The sequence below is a fragment of the Martes martes genome (assembly GCF_963455335.1).
Source record: "Martes martes genome assembly, chromosome: 4".
Taxonomy (NCBI): Eukaryota; Metazoa; Chordata; class Mammalia; order Carnivora; family Mustelidae; genus Martes; species Martes martes.
The window spans coordinates 46,142,379-46,165,650 of NC_137891.1; the positions used below are offsets into that span (position 1 = coordinate 46,142,379).

A 23,272-nucleotide genomic window follows, 5' to 3' on the forward strand; every position below is an offset into this window, starting at 1 on the left:
TGACATGAGCAGTTGGATTCTCCTAGAGTGATCAAAGAAAAAGGGCATGAAACAGTGAATGAGAGCAACAAAAATGGAGTACAGTGTCTGACTTAACTACTGAAAGTGACATACCATCCCTCTAACATAATCTAGTGGTCACACAAAGCAACCTTGGTATGGTGTGAGAGTGGTTCCACAAGTGTATCGATACCACATGATAGGGATCATTGGGACCATTTTGGAAGTAGGCAGTCATAATATAGTAAAATCTGATAGTACGAAATGTCATGAAAAGCAACATTAATCATTTTCTGTGTGAAAGTAGACCTTTAAAAATGTAATCCTTCAAATGTTTTAGGGAAAAATGTGATTCTACCAGTTTGGTTTGATCTGAGAATATATTTCTTAACTTTTGCCTATTTTGAAAGATTAATTTGTGATCGCATATTGAGTAGTTTTGTGATTATTGCAGATGATATATTCAGTGAATGACAGGGAAGGAAGATTTCATGAGCTGCTTTCATGCAGAAGAGAAGAGTGCAGCAGAAGAAATACAATCTGTATCCCCAGATCACAAGACAATGAAAAGCTCTTTCAGATACTGGTGGGACTTTACTAATGTGAAGTAGTAAAAAGATTACCAAGATTTCAAACTGCTAGGTCACTTATAGATACACCATTCCATACTCTCACTGATACTGAAAACAGTTCAGACTCCTGAACACTTCTATTTTTTTCTACTCTAATAACACTTAGGGGAAATAATTTGCTTCATTTCTCCTTCGTGAAAAGAAAAGAGGTTTTTCAGATAAATGGGAAATCAGAATTTCAGTCAGGTCTTGATTTTTCCATCTTAAATTTATCATGTGAAACTTGCTTAATCACTGGAGAGAGGCATGATGTTTATGAGCTGGTTTTGATCCAGAATTTCATTTTTAAGAGCAGAAATATGTTAAAAAGCATGTTTATATTTTGTAAGAACAAGTAACAGCATAATTATTAGAGAAAAAATATAGGTAAGTAAAATGTTAAAAATGTTACCCCTGATTCCACCACTGAGATAATAATGAAAAGCTAATTTAAAACTTGCATACACTCATTTATGTAAATAAAAATTCTGAAATTGCTTGCATGTGCAAACATTTTAATGTTATTTTATTCTATGGATAAGTCAATATTGAATCAATCCAAATAAGGTAGATATTTTTGTTACATTCATTATTAAAAATCTGAAAGGAATATTCTAGAATACAAAATCTGTATTCCTTTTAAATTTCTTACATATTTTTTTCTGGTAAATTCTTAGATATGCAATTTACAGTGGATTTCAAGAAATCTCCATAAATTTACATGCCTGCCAATTCTGCATCTTAATTTACCATTCTTGCCAACTCTGCATCTTAGCAACATTTATTTTAAATTATCCAAAAGGCAAATGATTTTGTTTTAACATCCAAATCTTTAAATAGTGAATCAAAATGTATTTGGTGTTTCATAATTTTTTTTTGAAATATGTTTCAACTCTGTTTTCCTCCTTACTGTTCTCCTTACAAAGGACTTGATTAATCATAATGCTCTTAATCTTTGGCGCATTCTTGTTTCTCTATTTTTATGTGTATATTTTTAATAATAAACATCAAAGTACCCACCACATAACTTAGTAACTGAAATGTATCCAAGCTTTGATCTCTCTGTGGACGTATTATTCCCTTGCCTCCTCCAGAGTTAAACACTAGTCTGATTTCGCATTGATATTCCAATGCCATTTTAAATAGGAAGTTGTACAATGTTTAATTGTATGCCAAAACAGCATGGTATTAATTTGTCATTGTTAGATCTTTAGAAAAAGGATATTACCCAATGGTTTTCTAAGATTTCATTTTTTTTCCAAGCAATATGTTAATGTTCAATATTGCATAATATTTTATTGTGTAAATATACCACAATTTGTTACTAGATGTCTTCTTTGTGTGTTTAGGTGGTTTACACTTTGGGCTTATTATGAGTCTTTATGTGAATATCTTCATGTATGTAATTGTGTAAGAGATTTTCTAAAGTATATACACAAAAGCAATCTCGATCGTAAGATACTTACTGTTTAACTTCATAAAATAGTGCCAAATTGTTTTTCAAAGTGGTATACTAATTTATATTCCTAGTAGCAATATAGAAGACCTTTATTTTCTACAATTCATAGTATTGACACACTCCTTAGTATTTGCCAACCAGACATGAAAAATATATTTGTGGTCTTCATTTACATTGCATTTACATCATTAGTCATGCATACTTTTGTTTTGTGAAATGTCTGTTCATAGACTGTAACCAGTTTTCTACTGGGTTCTCTTTTCCTTTTTCATGTGAATATGATTCCAAAGTTTTGATTTATATGTATGACAAGCATTTTCTGCCACTTTGGTGCTTCTCTTATTTGACTCCTTAAATGTGTTTTTAATGAAGAAAAATTAACTGAAAAGTAGTTGAATTGATATATCTTTTTGACATTTTTGTGTCTTGCTGAGGAAACCCTTTTATTCCAAGTTAAAAATGTCTCCAGTTATCTTTTGTTCTCCTTAATGTCATGTGCTCTGGTCTTGAGGCAACTCCGTTATTTCAGGGATGCCCATGTTTTTCACGGTTGTTCCTCGAAGCTCATTTTTTTTCCCAGCTCTGGCCCCACAGGTATGCCTGCTCTGTGTCCCTGGAAGTGAAGCCCCGGCCTCAGGTTACCTTGGGCTCAGTTTAGTTTTTGGTTGTTATCTTGGAGGCTTCTCTTTTCTGTGAGACCAACGATACCTCAAACTGTGAGGCATGGATGATGGGTGTAGCAGGTGTCAAGTGAGAGTCCTTTATAAGATTCCTACTCCTCTGGAAGCAGACAACCAAGGGGTATTTTTCTTTACCTGACCAACTTGTAAGAGCTCTTTAAGAATCTTTTTCACTCTAGGATAGCTAATTCTAAACATTGCTGTTGTCTTTTAGAGTTGATAGTAGCGGATATAACTTTTTACATTTTAATGTTTTATGCAGCAACTTAACCTTTATGAATTTTTTCCTTTTAGATTGCAGAAAGACCTTCCCTAGACAGTTTACAGATTATTACATATATTTTACCTCCTATCTATATAAGCTAATTTTTATATTTAAATCATTATTATATTTACATATTTATATTTAAATCATTATTCTTCACATATTTGTCTCAGCGAAAAAGGAAGGGAGCTATATTTGTTTTTATCAAATGTCCAGACTGATGATCAAACACATTACTACAGAAAGGAAATCCTTTGCTTGGAAATGCTGTCTATATAACACATATGGTTTCATTTGGATTTTCTGTCCTTTTATACAAATTTTTTGTTTATTTTGCCACCAGGATAACCACCTTTTTAATATCTGGGATAGTCTTGTCTCATTACTCTTGAAAATTTTCTCTTTCATATATTTTTTTTTTCTCTTTTGGAGGAAACTTCAAAATTACTTTGTCAGTTCCAAAAAATTCTACTGGGACCTTAATTCAAATTGCATTGAATTTATAGATCAATTTAAGAGAAAATGGATAGCTTTACAGCCTCAAGTGTTTCTGTCCAGGAACATCATATGTCTCTTCATTAATTCACACTTTCTTTTATGTCTCTCAGTCAAATTTTCCTCATAAAGTTCCTCCAAATGTCTTGTAAAATTTGTCCTTAGTCATTTCACAATTATGTTAATGTTTTAAACCTTTCATTGGTTATTCGGTAATTTATGAGCTCATGGTCACTGTAAATTAAACAATACAAACATATGAAACAAAATGAAGGTCTGTGTGAATAACTCAATGCAGATAACAATAACCCTTCTGTGCATATTTCAAGATAGACTCATGCGTGTAGGTCCAGTGTTATTCTTTGTTAGTATTTTTAACAGAAGTAAGGTTATACTATATTCTGGAATTTATGTTTTTGTTAAAAGCATATTTTTGAGATAGTTTCATAACAATTTATCTGGCCTCACTCCATTTTTAGTCACTGGTTACCTTTTTGACATAAGGATTTATCATAATTAAGCTATTCTGTTGGACCATAGATATAGATATAGATGTACAGTTTTTCCTTTTTTTATTTCTGAAAATGGAAATCTAAACCTCTGAATACAAGTGTATTTATGCAAATCTTAATCTTTCTAAAATAGGTTTTTAGAAAAATAATCATTGGCTTAAAGATATGGTGCAAAATTGATCACTATAGCTAAATGATAGTTTATACTTTCTGATCATTGTTGACACTATTGTTAAAACTAGATTAATAACTGAGCAAACATGATAATGCATTATTTTATCTATTGACTGATTACTAATGAAGTTGAGCATTTTTTCCTATTTTTTTGGCTCTGTACGTATTTTCTGCTTGCAATCTGTTTATATCCTTTACCATACTTAACTATGCTTTCTTTCTTGTCAACTTCTCTTTATTGTGTACCTTAATCTCCCAATTCGAAGGAAATCTATTTCTTCCTCGCTTCCACCTAATTTGACATTACTATACAGAAACTTCAAAACTTACACTGTAGAGTCAACATTCATAAGTGAGTTTGGTGTGCGGTTTATTTTATTGTGTTGCTGTTGTCGTCCAGTATACATAGCAGGGATTTTAGTATCTTATCACAAACAAACATGCTTCAAGTATCTTTTTGCTTCATTTCCCTCCTTCATTTAAGCTGTGGAATCTTTTAATGTTCCCTGATTTGGGTGGAAAGGGTGTTATTTCTCTTTTTTCACAATTAACTAGAAGTCCCCACTCGTGGCCTTTCAGGAAGTGTTGAATGGGAACTTGTTCTGCTTGTCTACCCACCCCCAACCCTTGCAATGAAGATCGTGGAGGTTTTTACCTGCTCAGTAGCTTTCCTGGGGTTCTAAACTGTTTATTTATCTAAAATGGGTGTGTGTCTAGTATATATTATATATTATTATGTAGAATAAGCCACATTATTTTGAGAAGCTTGATCAGAAGAAGGAATACTACCCTTAGAATATCCATTTATTGTTATCAAATGCTTGTTCTTCTGTCTCGGTTAATACAACTTACAGGTAGGTTCCTCATTCGTCCTGGTTTGTGCCTGCTTCCTCTCATTTCTTCAGTTTAGGTTTTTGTGGTGCTATGCTAGGATATCCTCTATTCACTTCATTTAGCATCACAGTGCTTGCTTTAGAAAGGCAAGTGTTTTTATGGATGATGACTTTGTTTTGTCTCATGCCATCTGTATTATTTGAAACTATGGTTTGCATTCTGTAGTTTACCTCAGTTATGCCCCTGAGGATTTTTATTTCATTTAATCATTTACTTTTTTCTCTACTTCCATGACTATAAAGTTTGAAAGGTAGTTTTCTGTTGAATGCATTTTACTTAACTTTTTTTTCTTTGCCGTCTTTGTACTCATAAAATTTGCTCACTACACAAATGAGGCAGGACTCAATCTCTGCCTAATTCAAGATGCTAGATAAACTAGAAATTAGGGAAGAAGGGAAGAAAGTAAGTTAACAGTAAAGGATATAATTATAACAGCATGCAGAATAAAGCAACAATCATAAAACTTTAAGATAGTTAAAGTTAGAAAAAATGAAATTCTGTATAAATTTTTGACTACTAAGAAAACTCTGAGTTTTTAATTTATTGTAAGTAAAGTTTTACCTCAAAACTCTGTCCTTTATTTCTTGTTGAAGCAGAGCCATATTTTATTACTGTCGTCAGCAAGCTCAATAAATCAAGGACATGTCCTTCACTAAAAGGGTTTCCTGTAGTTTGAGCTTTCCTGTTTTAAATGAATTTAGTTCTTAGTTCTTACAATAATACACTTACATATTTGAAGCTTTATTTCAATTAATTGTATATGATGTGACAGTTTTGTTAGTAAGTTGCCTTAAATGGTCTTATTAATGCAGCCTAATTAAATGGGTACAAATTAAATCTTCATAAGTAAAATTATTTCAAGTTAACAGATTGAGGACAAATCTGTCAAAAGTGGTATGGAAGATCCAGAAGATATGGCTCTTGTTCAAATAGCTAACAATCAGACTGGCAAGAGAGAGAATGTATCAGTGAGAGCTCAACACTGGTGTTTGTAAGGAATTTCTGTTTTAAATCCAGGTTTTTTTTTACCTTTACAAATTAATATAAATGTCTTTTAAAAATGAAGTATTCTGTAGAGATTGGCTCTACTTTCCCATACTATGGCAAAGACCAACAAATTTCATTTCTTAAACATTTTTTTTTTTCCTTTTTAGTAACTTAATATTTTACTACCGACAAAACAGGCTCTTTAACTTTTTAATGGTCTCGGGGCGCCTGGGTGGCTCAGCGGGTTAAAGCCTCTGCCTTCGGCTCAGGTCATGATCCCAGGGTCTTGGGATCGAGCCCCATGTCGGGCTCTCTGCTCAGCGGGGAGCCTGCTTCCTCCTCTCTCTCTCTCTGCCTGCTTCTCTGCCTACTTGTGATTTCTGACTGTCAAATAAATAAATAAAATCTTAAAAAAAAAATCTGATTAACTTTTTAATGGTCTCTTTTATTTATCTTTTTGAAGTCTTAGACCTCTGAGAACCTGATCCATGTTCAGGGCACTCATCTCCAGGAAGATGGCCATGTGGCTACACATTTACAACACACTTAATTGTGCATAAAACTTTTAGAGGATTTATGGAAACCAAGATAAAGCAATTAGATTTCTGTGGATCACATATTAAGAGCTCCTGTCTTATATTTTTCCATGATACTTATATCAGGATATTAATATATCAGTGTGTGTGTGTGTGTGTATGTAATGTATATATAGTAAATATTAATAGTAAATATGAGGAGTGTCCCAGTTTATGTCAATTATCCCTGTTATCCATTTGATTTAGCATTTATATTTTTTTCCTTTTTTAAAATAGAGGTATTGATAGTTGTAATAAGTAAGGTTGTGTTGGCACAATTGTACTTTGTTCTTCTGCCACAGTCTCCCTGAATAGTGTATGGACACATGTACAGTGAACAGAAAAATTTCACTTTGATATGTGTGTATCTTTATAAAATGATAAGCAATGATCTGTTTTCCTCCATTGGTTTTAGGTGTAAGAATTGAACATTTGCCTTCAATAAGAGGATACTGGTCACCTCTGATAAATCAAAGGATGATGTAACCTGGGTAAGAAAAGAATGAAAACCATTTCTAAGAAAGGCCTGTATCAGTGTATCAGTTGTGTCATAACTCTTTAAGTTGCGAAAACCAACATGGCACACCAGTCAGTGAGGTTGTTAGAAGGTGGAGGAGGATCAGTAATGTATCCTCCAGACTAAGAAGACATGTTAATACTGAAAACTGAAGCAAGCCACTCCATACCAATTACAGAGTTTTTATTCAGGGTAACTTACTGACAGGGGTAAGTAGGCAGGTGGATAGATGATCCAGAACCCTACATAGCTGTTCTCTGCTCCTATTCTTTGCAACTGTTGTGCACCAAGGCTAGATCTCAACCTGTAGCTTTATGGTGGTGACATCACAGAATAATTGTCTAAAGTGCCACCATATGTGTGCCGGTCATCTCTACTAGTTATCTAAAGCGGTGGTATGCCAGGAGGGATCTCTCCTAGTTATCTAATGTGGCATCATCTGTGTACAAGAGGGAAAAATAGGGTGGAGAGCAAAGATGGAGTCAGTGTTGTCAGCTCTCCTACAGAGATACATCTGAAATACTGTAAATTTACAGATTAGGTACATGTGAATGTTGTGTAGGAAATACTTCATGCCAGAGCTTAAAGACATAGTCTTAATGCCTTTACGGTTTACTTATTACATGATATAAATCAGTAAGTACTTTTTTTAGTAATACTTGTTTGTTTTGCAGTAACCTTGGGACTGAGTTCAGAAGTTCATTTTAAAGTATTCATTTTGACTTCTTAAGAAATTTGATGCTGAATGTGCCATTGCATTTACTATATGAACTTTACCATCTGTCATCAGCAATATAGTCATAAAAATGATACAAAAATTCACAAAGTATCTCAATATTGGTCAGAAGTTGACATCTATTTTAATAAGACTGTACCTGGAGATGACACTTGTACCTACAGATGCTGAAGGTACATTTATAGACAATCTGTGGAGCACACCTATTCATTGAGATCAATGATTCAATTGTAAGTTATAGTTTACTCACTTTTGGTGATCTTGTCCCCTGAAACTGGTCTCTCAGTCTTCTCTGAGTGAATGACCTACCATAAGTGACCTACTATAGGTAGGTCATTAAATACAAAATTTTTTGACATTCCTTACAAATAGTGTGTGAGTCTCAATTCCCTCCATTTGTAAACAGGGAAAACATATACCCACTTCATGGGATTTTTGATCAGATTAGATAAAACTGCATTGGTAAATAACCACAATTGACTTATAATAGGAATTCAATAAATAGAAATTCTATTTTGGATTATAACTTCATGGAGTATTTGGGGTTTTACCTTTTCCATCAGAAACTTAGAATTGCCTAAAATGCTTAACTTTAATATAAGGCTGATCATAATAAGTTGTTGCCTTGTGCCAAATAATTCACCCTGGAATATTAGAATGAGTGTTGTTCATTCCCCTCTGTTGTGTCAGGCATGCCAGTAACTATATTTGCATTTTCACCATGATTATTTGTACTTTGATTTATGATGCCATTTTCTCTTCTCCAGCTTGAACTCTGATATTACCCGGCTCATTTCCTATTTTTGTCAGTGTTTTCCAGGGCTGAAATATGTTGATAAATTTGTTTTGAGAGATTATTCTTCTTGTGTTTCAGCTTTAGATTATTTATTCATATTCCAAAGTTTTTTACTTGATTTTTTTTTCAAGCTTCTCTTTATGTGTAAATTTTACCTTCATACTCCTGTCACATGGACTAAAGTTTGTAGGAAAAGTAGAAAGAAACTGACATGATTATAGGATTAGGTAGAAGGTAAAGAAAAACTAATTTTTCATAACTTACAGTCTGAGAATATGAGTTACATTAACACTAGACCAGCCATATTTTATTCATGTTATAATCATTGATAAGCTATTGACAAAGAATCAAATAGAATTAACCCTACAATTATAATTAGCTACCTTTCTACAGTAAGGCTTGCTAGTAATAATTTAATTCTCTCTAAACAATTGGTTTATATTACCAAGAAAATCTTGGCTGCTTCTGAATTGTAATGTAACTTTTCAAATTAAAAAAGAATCCATGTATCAGATTTCTTTTATCAAAATTCAATGATAATAAGACCTTGTTTTTTGACCACTTCTCACCATGGAGTAACACCCACTTACAAAAAGCTTGATAGTTTTAAGTTTTCTGTATTATACTCATTCCTCTGCCACTTAGGTTGAACTTCTTTTTCAAAATAATGATTTTTTTTTTAAGATATATTTATTTGAGAGAGAGAGAGAGAGAGCGTAAGAGGGGAGAGGTCAGAGGGAGAAGGAAACTCCCTGCTGAGCAGGGAGCCTGATGAGGGACTTGATCCTGGGACTCCAGGATCATGACCTGAGCCAAAGGCAGTCGCTTAACCAACTGAGCCATCCAGGTGCCCTAATGGTCTTTTTCTAACCACTTTTCTTTCTTTCTTCTTCTTTTTTTTAATATTTTATTTATTTGACAGACAGAGATCACAAGTAGGCAGAGAGGCAGGCAGAGAGAGAGGGGGAAGCAGACTCCCTGCGGGGCAGAGAGCCCGATGCGGGGCTTGATCCCAGGGCCCTGGGATCATGACCTGAGCCGAAGGCAGAGGCTTTAACCCACTGAGCCACCCAGGCGCCCCTAACCACTTTTATTTCTAAACACAAAGACTGACACGTGTTAAGGTTTGTTTTAATCAATGGCAGTTTGAACATGGTGAGAAATTCTAAGTTGGATCTTTTCTCTAAAGAGTCAGTTTTTCAGTACTAATTCTGCAAAAGCTGGCTAGGCTACTTAGAGCACACACAGAGCAAGATTAGAGAAGCCAAGGAAAATGTATCAAATCAACAGTGATCCTGATTTCTAGTTCATACTTATTTTTAGAAAGCACAACTAGAGAAAATGGTATATTCTAGGATTAAATACACAAAAGAAATGAAAACTTAGTTAATAGGAGAGGAGGCATTCTTAGGTCAATGTAGATCCTGATTAATGTTAACAACAACAAAAAATGAAGTCCTGAAATATAGAAAGAATAGGCTTTTAAGGACATAACCAGATATTAGATATATTAACTGGTCCCCAGCCTTTCTTAGTGGATATATTGCAAGGAGAAATAACACTTGTCTATATGTAAAGATTCTTTAAAACTTTGATTATTAAAAGAATCATTTCAAAAATGATTTCATGCTTTATCCTTAAACATGCTGTCACCCACATTTGTATACAAAATACTTTCTTTTGGTTGAAATCAAATAGGAAACTTTATAACTGTCATGATTTCTGAGTTTTGATTTGGTATAATTATTATAGAGGTGATTTTTTAAATGTCTCTGTAATGGAAGCAGCAATGTTCACTTAAGCAATGTTCACTTAAGCATTTTTAAAATAGAGATTAATTAAGTACTGCTCACTCAGGTGTACTGTTAGAACTTACATGGTACAGTGGCAAGCTGTTCCAGGTCCTAGTCTTTCTCTTACAGAACTGAGCTTTAGATGATCTCAAGAGTTAAATAAACAACACTTTAAGTTGAATTATGAAGGATGAGTGTTCATGGGGAGACCAGAGAAGAGTGGAAGAATGAGAGTAAGCTCGGTTTCTTTGCCAACCACATAGTCTTTCCAAACCCTCTCCCCTTTTTGTTTTTTAGTGCCTGAACGTGTAACACTGCTGGACAGAGGACAAAGAAAATGGGAATAATAATTAAGAGCAATAAGATATTTTTCCATACTGCTAAATTTAATAAATCTAAACTTTTTTATCTTGAAATCACATGCTTCCTATTTTTGTTGCTACTACTTTCTTTAATTAAAAAGAGAAGATAGTTATACATGGTAGGCTTTTTTTTCTTTTTTAACTTAAGGCTTGCAGTCTTATGTCAGGTCCTTCAATTAAAAAAAAAAAAAAAAAAGGAAAGACATAGCCCTATGAAATCCAACTCTTAAGATGTTTGCCTCAAATTTTTTACATCACAGCCGTCTCTTTCCCCAGGAAGTCACTCTGGTTTTGTTGCTCAGTTCTTATTTGGTATATACCCTTTGTAACAATTTAACCCACCACTTGACCTGGAATCCCAATTCTGCCACTTGCTAAGTGAGTAAATTGAAGCAAATTACCGATCTGCGTCTATTTCCTCATATACAATGAGAATTATATAGGGACCTACCTCTCGAGAGTTTCTGTAATGTTTGAGTTAATCCACAGAGAGTGTCTGGAACTGTGCCAGTTAAGTTCCTACTGAATGCTAATTAACATTATAATCATTACCATATTTGCATTTCAACAGCTTAATGTTTATTTTAGCTTTAAAACTATAAATCGAACAGTCACCTTACAAATAGCAGGTAGATCACACTTTCCTCAACCTAGAGGATCCCAACATATTCCCCAGAATCTCAAATCTCTATTTTCTTCAGTGGGAAGCATAATCTGGCTTAATTGAAGAACTCGACTCTTCCTCAGGTGTGTGGAGATGAACTAGCTGCTGAAACATAATAATAAGTTCATCCTTATCGGTTGTAGACTTTGGGTGCACTATCAGGTGGCCTCTTTCAACTTCAGTCAACACAGATGTTCAAGGAAGGGGCACCGTGTTACAACTAAATCTAAGATCTAGTGCCTGAAACTTGAAATAAGAGTATCCAGGGGAAGTCAAGCAGCAAACTTTTCAACTCTGAAGTAATATAAAATTACTACTTAATAATTTTCCATGTCATAACACTTATAACAGTTATTCAAAAAAAATATGGGAGAGACTACCATGAGTCAGATACTGCTGGGTACTTGGAATACAGAGAGTAATAAGATATCATTTCTCGGGGCACCTGGGTGGCTCAGTGGGTTAAATCGTCTGCCTTCATCTCAGGTCACAGTCCCAGGGTCCTGGGATGGAGCCCCGCATCGCATGGGGCTGTCTGCTCAGCAGGGATCCTGCTTCCCTCCCTCTCTCTCTGCCTGCCTCTCTGCCTACTTGTGATCTCTGTCTGTCAAATAAATAAATAAAATCTTAAAAAAAAAAGATATCATTTCTCTCTAGTGAGGCTTTTAGAGTAGAGTGAGGATTGTTCTCTGTATAAACGAATGTAGCAGACCATTCCAAGTACTATTCAACATGTTCCTACAGAATGTTAGATATATTCATGTTGGGAGGCATATATCATTGATCAGTGTAGGACTTCACTTCAGGATCTTGAGAGGGGAATAAGTATGACTGTCAGTCCACAGTCCTAGTAGTGGGAAAAACAGGTCTGAAACTCAAGTCTAAGAACAGGGTTTGGTGATGAAAAAGGGGACTAATTACCGCAGTCTGAGGAGAAGATCAAATTCTGGATGAGCCAGGACTGGAAGTTGAGCCTGTGTATATAGAGTTGTAACTATCCATGTACAGTATTGACTGTCTCAGACTGTCTCAGACTAAAGTTGTTTTTGGGGGCCAGAAAGCAGGATTAGCCATAAAAATGAAGTAACCAATTTCTGCTAGAGAAAAAAGGGGTGAATGCAGAGAATTAAATCAGATAAATCTGATACTAATGTCTTGAGTTTGGTCCCTTATCAACCTGAAAGTGTTCAGGACAAGGAAGAAACCGTGAAGTTCTAATTTTCCTGCTGTAAGTCATTCTCTACAGTATACTTTGAAAAGTTTATTACATTTGTCAGATTGACAAATTATTCTCCAGCTACATAGTTATATAATTTTACTGTTACTCTGGATAATAAAGGAAATTGAAATGCTATTGGATGAGGGGAAATTTATTAAAAATTCCAAATAATTACTGCTAATATAGTATATATTGTTATATATTTATATATATACATATAATACTGTACATTAACTAACGAATTTAAATAAAAACTTAAAATGCATGTATAATTTTATATTTACATATCAAAGTAAACATGTTTAATATTTTATGTGTGTATAGGTACATGTTATATATAGCTACTTGATGTGTACCAATTCTCCCCTTTTCCACACACAACTATTAAATAGGTTTTATCCATGTATAAAAACCACCTGTTTAACTGGTATTATGATTTAATTTTAAAATTCAGCTCTAACAAAGTAACTCAATACTTCAGATGTCTCTCTAATAATTAAACATGAAATTTTTCATAGAAATGTAAAATTTTGTCTTTGAAAAGAAAAACTTTTATAATTTAAAGAGGAGATTAACTTGTTTTTGGCTCCTAAAAGTCAATTACATGCACTTTTATGACTTAAGTTCATGCATTAATTCTGGATAGGCTTCTACTTCGGAAGAGATGAGTAGAATTTTTCATAATTAATATATTAAAAATGATAAATTCCCCTCTTTGGTCATGTTTGTTCAGAAGCTAAGTATTTATTATGAGACCTTATTACAAAATAATCCCTATTTTTAACTTTTTGTGAGTTAAATGTGTATTTTTAAGAAAATTCTCAAGTTATAGAATGTGTACACTGGGTACAGCTAAATTCTGAATACCTTTAACCCATGAACAGTTGTGGATTCAGCATTTGTGTATCTGTGCACGCATGCTTGTGTGCATGCATAACAGCAAAACATGCCCATGTGAGCTCTTACCATCATAATATACTAGATTCTGGCTTCTGTTTTATTGTCCAAAAGTCTGTTCTCAGTCCACTGGTGGTTCCTTTTTTCAAGATTCTTTGTTCTTCTGTTTCCTTATGAAATGTACAGGTTTGGTTTTGTTATTCTTGTTGTTTTTAAGGATTTATGCTATATCTGAAAATCTAAGTAGTTGATCAATTCTGAATAACTCTCAGCTATTGTTCTCCTGTTACTCCCTCTGCCATCTCCTTCAGGAATGCCTAAACATAGGTTGGCTTTGTCATTTTGCCCAAGAAGCCTCTGATGCTCTTATCTTTCTGAGTTACTTTTAGTGAGTTCCTCCTACTTCTGGTCTACTACTTGTCTCTAGATGTGTCTCATCTGCCTTTAACTCACAGAATTTTTCCCAAATATAATCCTTTGTTTTCATTTCTAGATACACCATTGTTTTTCTTTCCTATAAGTGCTTTAGTGTGACTAATTGTAAATATCTCTAATGAATACTTCTAGCTTAACTTAGAATGTGTCTGGTGACTTCCACTCATAGTAAGTTGTTTACTCTCATATATTTGTAACTTGGATTTGAGCACAACTTCAGTTTTTGTTTTTGGTTTTTTAAGTTCAAATGCAAATTGGGTTGGGAGAAACACTCTCCGGAAGGGCTTGGGTACTAAAACCTGCTGATGTTTCACCTAAATTTCCCCTTTTTTACAGTTAATGTATATCCATCTCCTAATTTCTGTGTGCTTTGCCTCTTATGGTTCACATCTGTGTGCTCCTTTGGATGGCACCCTTTGGGCTAACAGAGCTATTTTATTTATTTTTTCATAGACTGAGAGTCAAAGTGTCCATGTGCCCAACTAGGTGGATTGTAGCCTATGACTGACTAGTGCAGAAGTAGAAAAGCTCTGCTCACTTGCTTTGAGGCATCACCAATTCAAAAGCATAATTTATACCCTCAAGTGTAGGAACATAAGAGAAGGCTGAAGCTAGGTCTATGCCTGAGTTGTAGGTTTAGGGGTCTTTTTTCTCTTTCCTGTCCTATTTCCCCAACTTGTTTAACTTGTTTCTCTTGGAGAGTACTTGCTTTTGCTTACAGATCCTCATTGCAAGGTCTTCAGCTAAGGAACATGATTTAAGCCACTCAACTTTTTCTTGAAGTTTTCTCAAGTGCTCCAGTGGTATGGGCTATGTATGGCAATAGAAATTTAAATGCAAATGTGTGTGGTAGAGTAAATTTGGGATTATAGTTTATTAAGGAAGACTTCTTTACCTCAACCTTAAGCCAAAACTGAGAAAGGCAAGCTTTTCGTTATTCTTAATAGTTGACAGATTTCCCAACTCATACTTTTTTTTTTTTGAGTCTTTCACTGCAGCCTTCTTTTGTTTTTCTGTTTTTATTTATTTTTTAAATTTCTTTTCAGTGTTCCAGAATTCATTGTTTATTTACCACACCCAATGTTCCATGCAATACGTGCCCTTCATTATACGCACCACCAGGCTCACCCAACCTCCCACCCCCACCCCTCCAAAACCCTCAGATTGTTTTTCAGAGTCCATAGTCTCTCATGGTTCATCTCCCCCTCCAATTTCCCCCAACTCCCTTCTCTCCTCTACTTTCAACAAGAATACAGGTCTTCTAGGACATTGAGTGCGTATGGGAGTTCATCACTTTTGACCCTCATCTTGCCCTGACCCAACCCAAACCCTCTCTCCTGTTTCTGTGAAGTCAGTGAACTCAAACTTTGAGATTACTGACTTTATTACTAAATTAGGTAGATTATTTTGAATTATCATAACCTAAGCTCATGATATATGTGTGTCTTTGTGTGTATACATTTTAAAAATATAACTGGGTGTTCAGCTTGACCTGTTGAGGGTAAAAGTGGCATATACTATAGAAACTACTAGATAACACATGAATTAGCCAAATGGCACAATGTTTTGGGAGACAGTGAAAATGCACTACAACAAAGGATACTGTGATCAAATAAACTTGGGGAATTCAGTTGTTTTACTATTGGATTTTATCTCTCATTCTTGAATTGTATGTTCCATCTACTAGCTTTTGGTACTGAAACGTGATGATTACACCTCCCTATTGCTGTGCCCTCATATACTATTATCTACTGCTATTTCTATTTTCTTGGCAAGACAACCCCCTTCTGATAATGTACTTGATCCCATTCCTGTTCCTACTTTAGGAACTGTCCCTTCTCTCTCCTGAATTACTTATTCTCCTCTCTATACAGGATTATTCCTATAACCATAAGAACATTATTTCTCCCTTCAGAAAGCAAAAAACCTTTCTCCTTTCTACCTAATTCCTCCAACTATTGAGTCTTCTCTTTTTATGCCAAATATTTCCTTATTCTCTGCCCATTTTTCTGTTCCATTTTCTCTGGAATCCACCTTAACCAGACTTGTCTCTACCACTCATACTAAGCATTTATCAAATCTATGATCATTGCCAAATCTAATGATCAGTTTTCAGTTCTTACTGTATTTCACATATTTAACTACTTTGTTTTTCCTCAAGCATTTTCTTTCTGTTGATCACAGAATTAACAGAATTCTTTGTTCTTTCTTTCCTACTTCTCTGATCATTTTTAGTTACTTTTGCTTGTTCAGTCTCCTCACTACTTCATATCTTCTAAAACATGGAGCCTCCAGGGCTCTGTTGAATTTCTTTTCTTTGTTTCATGTCCCCTTTGGTTTCCTCTAACTTTTGACTGTAAAATACCATCTGTATACTAATGAGTCCCAACTTCATCTCTCTCTTTTACTCCAGATTGCTATGGATGCCTGCTTACTCACATCCCCTGTTAGATTTCTATTACATATCTCAAGTTAATGTGAAAAATAAGAACCTAATCTTGTTCACATCAAACAGCTCCTTCTGCAGTCCGCTCTGTTTCAGTAAATGAAAACTATCCCTCCAGTTACTGAAAAGAAGTACATTATTTATCTTTGACTATTTTTCACTTCCTCCTTGAATATGTCACCAAATTATAGTGGCTTTACTTTAAAAAATAAAGCACTTCTCAGCACTTGCGCAGCTGCTATGTGGTCCAAGCCACCATAATCTTTTGCCTAGATTAGTGCAGGTGCCACCTAACTTGTCTCTCTGCTTTTTCCCTTTGTCCGTCATTAGCTTGTTCTCTAGCTGTAGTGATCCTGTCAAAATGAGTCAAGTCCTGTTGCTCCTTTGCTTAAAATTGGTCAAGGGCCTTCTGTTTTCACTCAGATTAAACTCCAAATTTGTTGCCATAACCAAGTAAGCTCTATAGGTCCTGGATTCCATTACCAATCTGATCTTACCTCCTACATTCTCCCCAACCATTCTAATTCAGGGATATTAACCTTCTCTCTGCTTCTTCAAAATATCAATCATGTTTGCACCTCAGGGCCTTTGCATTGGTTTTCTGGCCAAATGTTCTTCCTCTATTTTATTATTTTTTGATGCAGTTATAAATGGGGTTGTTTCCTTAATTTCTTTTTTGATAGTTTATTATTAGTATACAGAAACAGAACAGATATTTGTGTGCTAATTTTTGTATCCTGCAATTTTGCTAAATTTATTCTAACAGGTATTCGGTGGGTTCTTAGGGATATATATATATATGTATATAATTTGCAAATAGGGATATATATATATATATAGTGGGTTCTTAGGGATATATATATAAAATTTGTAAATAGGGATATATATATATAACATTTGCAAATAGTGACAGTTTTACTTCTTCCTTTCCAATTTGGACACTTTTTTTATAATAGAATTCATTTTTTTAAATTTTTTATGATGTTCAGTTAGCCATAGTATAGTACATAATTAGTTTTTGATGTAGTGTTCAATGATTCATTAGTTAATATAACACCCAGTGCTCATGACAGCACATGCCCTCCTCAATACCCATCCTATTACCCCCTCGCCCTCCTGTCCTCCCCTCTGAAGCTCCCAGATGGTTTTTCCAGGGTTCATAGTCTCTCATGATTCATTGCCTCTCTGATTTCTCCCCCATTGCATTTCCCTCCCTTCTCCTATAGCAACAGTGTTCACAACAGCCAAACTGTGGAAGGAGCTGAGATGCCCTTCAACAGATGAATAGATAAAGAAGATGTGGTACATATACACAATGGAATATTACTCAGCCATCAGAAACGATGACTACCCACCATCTGCATTAACATGGATGGAACTGGAGGAGATTATGTTCAATGAAGTAACCCAGGCAGAGAAAGACAATTACCATATGGTTTCACCAATTTGGACATTTTAAAAATTTTTTCTTGCCTAATTGCTCTGGCTCAGACTTTCAACACTATGTTAGAAAAAAGTAGCAATAGTGGCATCCTGGTCTTTTTTCTAATCTTAGAGAAAACTAGCAAAAATGTTGCCCATCATTGCACATCAATATAAAAAAGCTTATTTAACTTATCAAAAGCTATTGATTGCCAAAAGTATGCCTTTATGTTAATTTTCTTCATATTTATTGAGCTAAATCCATAGAATTTATTTTTATGTTAATTTATGGTCTTCATATAAATTTTAAAATTTTGTGATGTCTTTTTCTTTTTTTCCACAGATTTAATGTATTATTCATCAATGACATATTTTGTCACTTTACACTTTTTCTGCTTATTTAAAAAAGTGAAAAATTAAAATGCAGAACCTGTTGGATTATTTATTTTAGATATTTCTTCCCTTTATGTTGGACTGCAAATTGAGTTTCCTCTTGCTTAGGCCTTTTCACAGCTAGGACTAAGAATATAAACATTTCACTTAGGATAATCTAGTCAAGCAGAGAGAGCCAATTATCATACGGTTTCACTTGTTTGTGGAGCATAACAAATAACATGGAGGACATGGGGAGATGGAGAGGAGAAGGGAGTTGAGGGAAATTGGAAGGGGAGGAGAACCATGACAGACTATGGACTCTGAAAAACAATCTGAGGGTTTTGAAGGGGTGAGGGTGGGAGGTTGGGGGAACCAGGTGGTGGGTATTGGGGAGGGCACGTATTGCATGGAGCACTGGGTATGGTGCAAAAACAATGAATACTGTTACACTGAAAAGAAATAAAAAAAAAAAGAATATAAACATTTATGACTATAGAGGGGAGACAACTTTAATGTGTAGCTCTTGAAGGGGGGAAAAAAAGAAAAATTTTGATCCCATGTGCTCATCTCAAGACATTCTGATTGCAGATCTGAGGTTCTGGATTCCAGGTTTGGAGTTTTCCAATGTTAATGTAAACAACTGGCACACACACTTTAAGATGAATGTAATTATTCCTCTTGCTGGTCACCACCATTGCTTTCTATTCCTCTTTCTTTGTATGAATTTATTGAAAAGAAAAAAAATTATAATGACTATTTTCAGTTTAAAATTCAATAAATCCTGTTTTTTTCAAGAAAAAAAAGGCTTCAGTTTTTCATCATTGCATATAGTGTTATCTGTGAGTTTGTCATATTATGGCCTTTATTGTGTTGTGTTTCCCTTGTGCCCATTTTGAGCTTTTATCATAAAAAGATGTTGAATTTTATTAGATGCTTTTTTCTGTACATATTGAGACAACTAGGATTTTTATCCTTCATTTTGCTAATGTGGTTCATCATGTTGATTAATTTATGCATGTTGAACCATTTCTGCACCCATGGAATAAATCCCACTGGGTCATGGTATATCATCTTTTTATTGTTTAAGTTGTTTTGGTAGTATATTGCTGAGGATTCTTACATCTATATTCATTAACGATTTTGGCCTATATCTTACTTTGCTTGTGGCATTTTTTTTAGGTTTTAGGATCACAGTAATGCTGTTCTCATACACGATTTTGGAAGTGTTCCTCTTACATTCCTGTGGAAAAATGTTTAAAAGAATAATATTAATTCTTCTTTGAATGACTGATAGAATTCACAAGTGAAACCTTGTAGGCCTGGACTTTTGTTTGTTGGGGAGTTTTGTTCACTGATTGAATTTCCTTACTAGAAAACAGTCTGTTCAGATTTTTATTTATTTCTTCATTATTCAGTCTTGGTAGTGTATAGGTTTCTAGGAATTTTTCTTTTGTGAGTTTTCCAATATGGTATGTGATTCTCATAGTGGTCTCTGACGATTCTTTGTATTCCTTGGTATCAGTTTTAACATCTTTCTTTCATTTCTGATTTTTGAGTCCTCTTTTTTCTTGATGAGTCCAGCGAAAGATTTATAAATTTTGTGTATCTTGAAATACACTGTTCCTAATTTCACTAATTTTTTTTGGTCTGTATCTTATTTATTTTTGCTTTGATCTTTATTTTCTCCCTTCTATTAATTTGGGCTTCATGTCTTTTGTTTTCTAGTTCCTTGAGACTGGGCATTTCAGTCTGTTACTTTTCTATCATGGCCCAGGGGAGGTAACCAGCTAAAAATTTCTGTTTGTTACAACCCTGTCACCCATGAGCATAAGCCCCACTGGCTATCAGAGCTAGGCAGTTGAGGCATTCTCTCATGGGTAGCAGCCACAAAACTCAGGGAGGGAACCGGGTGAGTATAGAAGCTGCTTCCTGGGAGATACTTGTGAGCTGGAGCCAGGCATAGGGTGAGTGTAAAAATGACATTCACATGCCTCCATTTTGGAGTATATTTCATAGGCCTCTAAATGTGTGTTAAATTAGGATATCTGCCCCTCAAACCAATAGTTTACAATAAGCTTCTTTTACAAAGAGTCTGAGTGCTTTCCAGTCAGCTGCCTCTACTAGGTGACTCCATGTGTGTGAGCACTTCAAGAAAATAGTTTCTCAGTTTGCTAAAGTGTTGTGGGTCTTTTGGACATAAGCCAGAAGTTGACTTTCAAGCTAGATGTTTGGGGGACTTGTCTCTCAGAGGCAGTCTTACAAGCTGTGCCAGATGTGGAGTTCAAACCCTTACCTCCCTAGGGAACAGCAGGGTTTTGAATCCCCTCCCAACTGTGTGTTGTGGTGCTGGTGGTGGGGTTTGTGGTGAGATTGCCTTAAGCCTCTCCTTTGATTTGGGTTTTTGTTCCTTTATTCCATATGTAAAAGTCACTCAGCTAGTGGGGTTTTTATCAGAGGAGTTTGTTGCATATGTAACTAGAGATTCTGCATATCTCTTGGAGGACATGAGTTTGAGATTCTCCTAGCTGCCATCTTGAACTGGAACAGTACTTTTTTTTTCTTTCAGTTCTTACTGTTCTCTAATATACTACATCTTATTTATCTTTATTTCTGTTTTCCACCTTAAGATCTACAACAGTGGAGACTGTCTGTTTTATCAGCTCTTTTATCTCTAGTATATGCTCAATGAATTTGTCATAAACGGGTGATTAAATGAATAAAGCATAGAAACCTCTTTTGTATTGAAGTGATCTGTAAAGGATGAATATTAGAAAACAATTAGACAAGAAATACTTTGTGTTCTTTTTCATTGAATCCACTATATTTTTACTTTATTATTTTGTATCTTTTATAGTCATAAACCTGAGTTGCTAAGGGCAGGCTCTGCCAGCAAGAGCATTCACAGGAGATGACTCTATAGGTTATCAGAACACAAATTCTGGCTCCACCACTTACCTGTAATTTTTGTCCAGTTACTATCTTATTTAAATATTAGTTTTAAACTATGAAACAGAAAATAAAGTAGCACCTACTTTAATTAAATATTGTGAAGATTTAGTAAGATAATCTCTAAGATAATTAAAATGAAGTAGCTAATAACTGGGAACTGCTGCTACTTTTACTATTAACGTTATTATCCGACAGGCTAAAACTTGGATATAGCCTTTTCTAGTAATGGAATTCTAGAGGATAGAGAAATATATGCCATCTGCTTCAGTAAATTAAGAAATTTATTAGAAGATAATTTGCATGACTAGTATTAAATAGATAGTATTAAATAGAAAATTATCACTTGGAGCATTCACTATAAAAATTAAGAATTTTGCACAAAACTAGAGCAAATAATTTCTAGGGCACAAGAATAAGTCATCCACTTTCCCTCAGATTCAGTTTTTCAAAGTAACCTTCCTTGGCATGTCTGGAAGCTTTCTGTGAGGCTTTCGGCCCTAAGATTTCTCTTCCAGGATTATTATACCATTTCCCTATCATCTTCAGCTGTCCAATGAATGGTAGAGTTGGTAAGAAGTAAGAAATCTCTTTTGGTTCTAAAAAGCTTTGGCCTCATAGTTAAAACTTGAACACCATTGAAACTAAGCATGGTCAATTTATACGAATTCTAATTTTTAAAAAATATCAGCTTTCTCCTTCTTTCTTTCTTTTTTCTTTTCTTTTTTTTTTTTTCCACATAGACTGCTTGTTTATTAGCACTGGTGTTGCAACATAATGGTTTCCAGTGAAGATGCTGAGCTGCATGGAGGTGGGAGAGTACCGTGAGGCTCAAATGGGTGAGTGGTGGGCTCTTCTATTTCTTCTTGTTGTAGTCCCACTTGGCTGAGAAGCCCTGAATCGGGCTGACCTTCATGTCAAGCATCCTGTTGGTCTTTTTGGCTACCCAGTCCTCCTCAAAGGTGTGTGGGAAGGAGCCGTACACACAGTGCTTCTCCTAAATCAGAATGAGAGCAGCAAAGCCGATGAAGAACACGGCGGTGCCCACAACCATCTTCCACTCATTTGTGCTCCTGTTCATTTCAGCAAAGCTCTCATTGAACTTCGTGCCGTACAGTTCAACTTTTTCTTCAAAGGAGAGGCTGCTCCAGGGAGCCTTCTTCTCTTTCAAGGCCTTCCAGCTGGCAGAGAGGTTCTTAATGTGGACCACATTGGGCAGGGGATAGTAGCACCAGTTGACATAACTCAGGAGAGCGTAGTCTTCACTCTTCATGATGCTTCCATGTGCTCCTACACACACTGAGGTGGAAATTGCTCACTTGATTAGGTTAAACACTCCGGTAGCCAACATTCTGCTGCTGCCACCCTCTGCTTCCTGCCACAACTGCCCTCTGTAAATATCTGCTTGCTTTTTGTGACTCTAATTTGTCTGAGCAGTGAGAGAGTGGCAATTTTCTCGATTTTCTATCATTGCTCTACTCCACTCCCAGGGAAGACTGAATGTGAAACAGTATCACAGTATCAATCCCATTTCTACATGTTCCACTTTCTTGGACAGTTCAGGGATTGTGGAGGTGGAGAAGAAGTTCAGGGTCCTGGATGGCCCCTTCCAGAAGCAGGCAGTTTTTCAGTATTGAGAAGTCTCATGGAATGAAACCCAGAGATGCTTCTTACCCTGTTTATCAGAGAAAACCATGTGCGAACACAAGGCAAGGGTGTAGAAATGTAGGAGAGGAGAAGCAGCCCAGAAAGTGCTTCTGTATCCAGATAGATAGAATCCATCTCAGAACTGAGGGTTATGTGCCTGGAAAAGATACCACAAAATAAATTTTAATTTAGGAATCACAGTATACAACTGGAAAAACATAACCCAAGGGTGAAACTGAAGTGTGACAGAGCACAATGGAAGTACTGAGAAACCAGAGAAGATTTTATTAGGCCCCTTATATTATCACACTCCATCTTCAGTATCTGCTGTCCATGTCCTAGTGGATCTTAATGACCCTATGCTT

The 23,272-nt window shown here is 35.2% G+C and overlaps 1 pseudogene across 1 annotated transcript; it reads right to left on the reverse strand.

The window, feature by feature from the left end:
* Positions 1-22,116: 22,116 nt before the first annotated feature.
* LOC308341586 (cytochrome c oxidase subunit 4 isoform 1, mitochondrial-like) lies at positions 22,117-22,611 on the reverse strand (annotated as a pseudogene). The gene has a single exon. The product of its transcript is annotated as a cytochrome c oxidase subunit 4 isoform 1, mitochondrial-like (transcript).
* Positions 22,612-23,272: the final 661 nt, after the last annotated feature.